The sequence below is a fragment of the Aegilops tauschii genome, chromosome 3 (assembly GCF_002575655.3).
Source record: "Aegilops tauschii subsp. strangulata cultivar AL8/78 chromosome 3, Aet v6.0, whole genome shotgun sequence".
NCBI classification, from domain to species: domain Eukaryota; kingdom Viridiplantae; phylum Streptophyta; class Magnoliopsida; order Poales; family Poaceae; genus Aegilops; species Aegilops tauschii.
The window spans coordinates 86,967,436-86,973,662 of record NC_053037.3 but is presented as its reverse complement, the minus strand read 5'-3'; positions in this window follow the sequence as shown (position 1 = coordinate 86,973,662).

The following is a 6,227-nucleotide window of genomic DNA, read 5'->3' as shown; positions in this document are numbered from 1 at the left end:
ATAACAACTAGTATACAGATCAAGACCAAAAGAATATCCTTCATCTCTTTTAAACCATGTAAGGTGAAATGATACGTTAAGACAACTGTGTATAAAAGTGAACAGAGTAACTGATATTGGCTGCAAACCAAGTAGTTAAATGAACACATCACAGTACCAATCAGTTCAAAGGCAGGAGGAGTAAGGACTTACAACAGCGGCTTGAACTGGTGTGCTCATGCCCTTCATCTTGCTGGTGTGGCACTCCTTGAGGATTTGCATTGCATTCGGTTCAGGTTCTTTTTGGTCCGCACAGGCTTTCCTCTGTATTTGGAACAAGTCAATATAGATACGATAATATGGCACAGAAAAAAGAAGGAAGTAGCAGCTATTTACAAGAGCCTCGCTGTGTGCAATATAGCTACGAGATCCTGTTGTCTGTTGGAATTTCACTTTAGAACGGTTGGTCTTCTTCTTCAAACAGTTAGCCTAGAAGAAGATACACTTGTAAGGCACATACATAAATACAAGTTCCATATGTGGTCTGATCAAATACATATAGCTTACCTGATACTTTGGATCAGACCAGTGTTTAATGAGGGCTGTCCAGTCTTCATCTGTAATATATTCCACTGGAGATGTTTGGGCGATTTCATTGTTGGCCTTTCCTTCAAAGTGAGATTTTCTAAGGTGGTACCGATACTGTCGCAGAGCAGACTGAAAAACATGAGTGCATGCTTGTTTAGTTGCATCATCTTTCGGATCCAACTTGAACCTCATCTGTGGAAAAAAGAATGTGAGTCTTATTAGGAGGAAGCTAGAAAGTATGGGACAGAGCAAGACAATATTACTAATTGCGACGAATAACATTACTTACGGATAAATGGTCAAGGAAGGTGTTAAACTGGGTATTGTCTTTCTCATTCCTGTACTGGATCCACGTTGGGAGGATACGTGCATGACACCTAACGGCAACGGCTGCCTCTGATACTAACTTGGTTGACTCTGTAGCATCACGTGGCCTTTTTAAACCTGCCTCAAAATGGATCTCCATTCTTCCTCCTTTAGATTTTGTTAATCTGTCAAGCATTATCCCTGATGTCTGTTTCCGCTTGCGTCGTGGTGCTAGTTCAACAACGAATATGGAAAGTGTTAGTGTACATCAAACTGTGAGAGTACATATAAAGGAGCATGCAACTGCAACTTGACTCGGTCAGGTACCGTCTTGGTGTTGATGCTCATGAGGTTCATCTTGCCAAGTCCTGTTGTGTCAGCAGTGCTTCGGAAGTAGTGTTAGGTGTGAAGGCAGCTTGGGAACTGGCCAGTTCCGGAGCAAACGAAGGACTAACTCGTTGAGATGCTGGTACAGTTGAAGCGGATGCTGCAGCTGGTGGAGCAGGTGATACTGTGTTTGTAGATTTAGCCGGTGGACTTGGACCTTCTACTGCACTATAACTACCAGCAGAATTTGGACGGCCGATGCTTTTCCGTTTCACCCGACGAGTAACACCACTCCCTACTATATTATTTTCCTTGCTCTTTTTTGACTTTGCCATGTCAAGCCGTACCCACAACACAAAAGAATAAAATTGCTCTTCAGAACTCAATGATGCATGATACAGACAAGCAATACTTTGATGTAAGACAAACGTATGAGGATGGAATATGTAAGGAAAACAGGACGGCATGACATATTCACAACTACGATGTGTAAACTAAGCAGAAGGATTTTCAAGAAAATAGAAGTGATGCAAGCTAGACACCATATGAAAGATGCAACCAATATTACTCTGCCAAGTTAAAAGTGTCTTGTCATAAGTGCCAATTCGAAAAATTAGAAGCAGTACAACGTAGAAATCAATGCAAGATGCAACCACTATCAAACTGCCATGTTAAAAGTGTCCAATCATGAGTGACTGATGCGGGATACACAACAGCAGTACTTTGATGTAAGAACATGGTATGATAGATAGATGCAGTGTATTCTAGACACAGAACGCCATGTCATATGCACATGTATAACGTATGAACTCAGCGGGTGCAATTTAATCAAAATAGAAGAAATACAGGCTAGACAACATATGCAACATGAAACCAATTATCACACTGTCAACTTAGAGCAAGCACCTGCGATGGAGTACGGGAGATGAACTCATCATGTAGACTTGGGACTTCAACTTCATTAGCAGTAGCAGTGGCAAATCTAGAGAGTCTCTGTTTGCGTCGGTGCGGAGGACCACCAACATCCCCTAACTTACTCTTTTCCTTCCTATTTTCTGATATTGCCTTATGAAGTCAAAAGCATAAGAAGATGAATAAAATTAGCTCTGCATAACTGGTTGATGCATGATACAGACGAATACTACTTTGATGTAAGGCAAGCGCATGATAGGAGGATGGAATATATACAAAAAAACACAGCGTTTCATATTGACACGTAAGATAGGAGGATGGAATATGTATGAAAAAACAGTAAGCGGAAGGCATTTCAAAAAAATTAGAAGAAATGAAAGCTAGGCACCATATGAACATGCAACCAATATCACTCTATCAGGTAAAAAGTGTCTCGTCGTAAGTGCCATTTCAAGAAATCAGAAGCAGTACAACCTAGAAGACAATGCAAGATGCAACCTACATCATAGTCCCAAGTTAAATGTGTCTTATGTGTAAGTGATCGTTGCAGGTATAAGTTGTAAGCTACGCAGATGCAATTCAACATAATCAGAAGCAATACAAACTAGACATCATACAGAAAACGCAACCACATATAACAGTTCCAAGTTAGAGCAAGCACCTGTGATGGTGGAGTAGGGGAGATGTGCTCATCATGTACACGTATGTTCTAGAAACAGGAACACGTGTCATATTCACAGGCATTATGTGTAAAGTAAGCAAATGCAATTCAACAAAGTTAGAAGCAATACAAGCTAGACATCATACGCAACATGCAACCACATATAATAGTGCCAAGTTAGAGCAAGCACCTGTGATGGTGGAGTAGGGGAGATGTGCTCATCATCTACACAGCTACGTTGACTGTCTAGCCTTGCGTTGTCTTGCGAATCTTGTTGGGAGGATGGCGGAGTAGAATCTGTAGAGAACTTCCGTTTCAGTTGCTCGGAAGGACCACCATCATCCAATGCCTTGCCAATTTCCTTTAGCTTTATTGATTTTGCATTGTGAGGTCAAACCGACAAGAAAAAGGAATATAATTCTCTCTTCAGAACTCATTCATGCATGATACTGACAAACACTACTCTGATGAAAGGCAAAGTCATGATACGAGGATGGAATATGTACGAAAAAATGGACGGCTTGACATATTCACACCTATGATGTGGTAACTAAGTAGAAGGCACTTCAACAAATTAGAAGCACTGCAAACTAGACACCATATGAAAGGTGCAATCAATATCACTCTGCCAAGTTAAAGCTGTCTTGTCATAGGTGGCGTTCATCAAACTAGAAGCAATACATGCTAGAAATCATATTCAAGACGTAAACCACACTGCCAACTTAAAGGTGTTCCATCATAAGTGACTGATGCAGGATACACAAGAAGAGTAGTTTCATGTAAGAACATGGTGTGATGGACAGATATAGTATGTACCAAAAACAGGAAAGCGTGTCATATTCACACGTATCATGTGTAAGCTAAGCAGATGCAGTTTACACTAATTAGGAGCAATACAAGCTAGACACCATATGCTGTTGGGGAACGTAGTAATTTCAAAAAAATTCCTACGCACACGCAAGATCATGGTGATGCATAGCAACGAGAGGGGAGAGTGTTGTCCACGTACCCTCGTAGACCGAAAGCGGAAGCGTTAACACAACGCGGTTGATGTAGTCGTACGTCTTCACGATCCGACCGATCAAGTACCGAACGTACGGCACCTCCGAGTTCAGCACACGTTCAACTCGATGACTTCCCTTGAACTCTGATCCAGCCGAGTGTTGAGGGGGAGTTTCGTCAGCACGATGGCGTGGTGACAATGATGATGTTCTACCGACGCAGGGCTTCGCCTAATCACCGCTACGATATTATCGAGGTGTAATATGGTGGAGGGGGGCACCGTACACGGCTAAGAGATCGTTGATCAATTGTGTGTTTAGAGGTGCCCCCCTGCCCCCGTATATAAAGGAGCAAGGGGGGGGGGGTTCGGCCGGCCAAGGGGAGAGGCGCGCCAGGAGGAGTCCTACTCCTACCGGGAGTAGGACTCCCCCCTTTTCCATGTTGGACTAGGAGAGAGAGGGGGAAGAGGTGGAGGGGAGGAAGGAAAGGGGGGGCGCCGCCCCCCTCTCCTTGTCCTATTCGGACTGGGGGGGAGGGGCGTGCGGCCCTGCCCTGGCCTCCTTTCCTCTCTTCCACCTAGGCCCACTAAGGCCCATTAAGTTACCGGGGGGTTCCGGTAACCTCCCGGTACTCCGGAAAAATCCCGATTTCACCCGGGAACACTTCCGATATCCAAACATAGGCTTCCAATATGTCAATCTTTATGTCTCGACCATTTCGAGACTCCTCGTCATGTCCGTGATCACATCAGGGACTCCGAACAACCTTCGGTACATCAAAACATATAAACTCATAATATAACTGTCATCGTAACGTTAAGCGTGCGGACCCTACGGGTTCGAGAACTATGTAGACATGACCGAGACACCTCTCCGGTCAATAACCAATAGCGGAACCTGGATGCTCATATTGGTTCCCACATATTCTACGAAGATCTTTATCGGTCAGACCGCATAACAACATACGTTGTTCCCTTTGTCATCGGTATGTTACTTGCCCGAGATTCGATCGTTGGTATCTCGATACCTTAGTTCAATCTCGTTACTGGCAAGTCTCTTTACTCGTTCTGTAATACATCATCCCGCAACCAACTCATTAGTTACAATGCTTGCAAGGCTTATAGTGATGTGTATTACTGAGTGGGCCCAGAGATACCTCTCCGACAATCGGAGTGACAAATCCTAATCTCGAAATACGCCAACCCAACAAGTACCTTTGGAGACACCTGTAGAGCACCTTTGTAATCACCCAGTTACGTTGTGACGTTTGGTAGCACACAAAGTGTTCCTCCGGTAAACAGGAGTTGCATAATCTCATAGTCATAGGAACATGTATAAGTCATGAAGAAAGCAATAGCAACATACTAAACGATCGAGTGCTAAGCTAACGGAATGGGTCAAGTCAATCACATCATTCTCCTAATGATGTGATCCCGTTAATCAAATGACAACTCATGTCTATGGCTAGGAAACATAACCATCTTTGAGCAACGAGCTAGTCAAGTAGAGGCATACTAGTGACACTCTGTTTGTCTATGTATTCACACAAGTATTATGTTTCCGGTTAATACAATTCTAGCATGAATAATAAACATTTATCATGATATAAGGAAATAAATAATAACTTTATTATTGCCTCTAGGGCATATTTCCTTCATATGCAACATGCAACCAGATATCACACTGCCAAGTTAGAGCAAGCACCTTGGATGGTGGAGTAGGGGAGCGGAGACTTGGACCTTGTAATGCACTATCAGTACAAGGAGAATCGGTACAGATGCTCCGTTTACGTTGCTGCAGAGGACCACCATCATTGCCTTCCTTACTCTTTTCCTTCCTCTTTCTTGATTTTGCCTTGTCAAGTCAAACCCACAAGAAAAAGGAATAAAATTTGCTCTTCAGAACTCATTGATGCATGATACTGACGAACACTACTTTCATGTAAGGCAGCCGCATGATAGGAGGATGGAATATGTATGAAAAACAGGACGGTGTGACATATTGACATGTATGATGTATAAAGTGTAAACTAAGCACAAGGTGCTTGAACTTGTTAGAATCAATGCAAGCTAGAAACCATATGAAAGATGAAACCAATATCACTCTGCCAAATTAAAAGGGTGCCCTAACAAATGTATTTGACAAATTAGAAGCAATACATGGCAACAGGCTAGAAATAATATGCAATATGCAACGAATAAAGGTGACTCATCGTAAGTGATTGATGCAGGATACAGAAGAGAGGTAGTTTCATGTAAGAACAAGGTTAACACGTAGATGTAGTGTGTACCAAAAATAGGAAGGCATGTCATATTCACAGGTATATTGTGTAAACTACGCAGATGCAATTTACCCTAATTAGAAGCATTACAAGCTAGGCATCGTATGCAACATGCAACCACATATCACACTGCGAAGTTAGAGCAAGCACCTGTGATGGTGGTGTGGGGGAA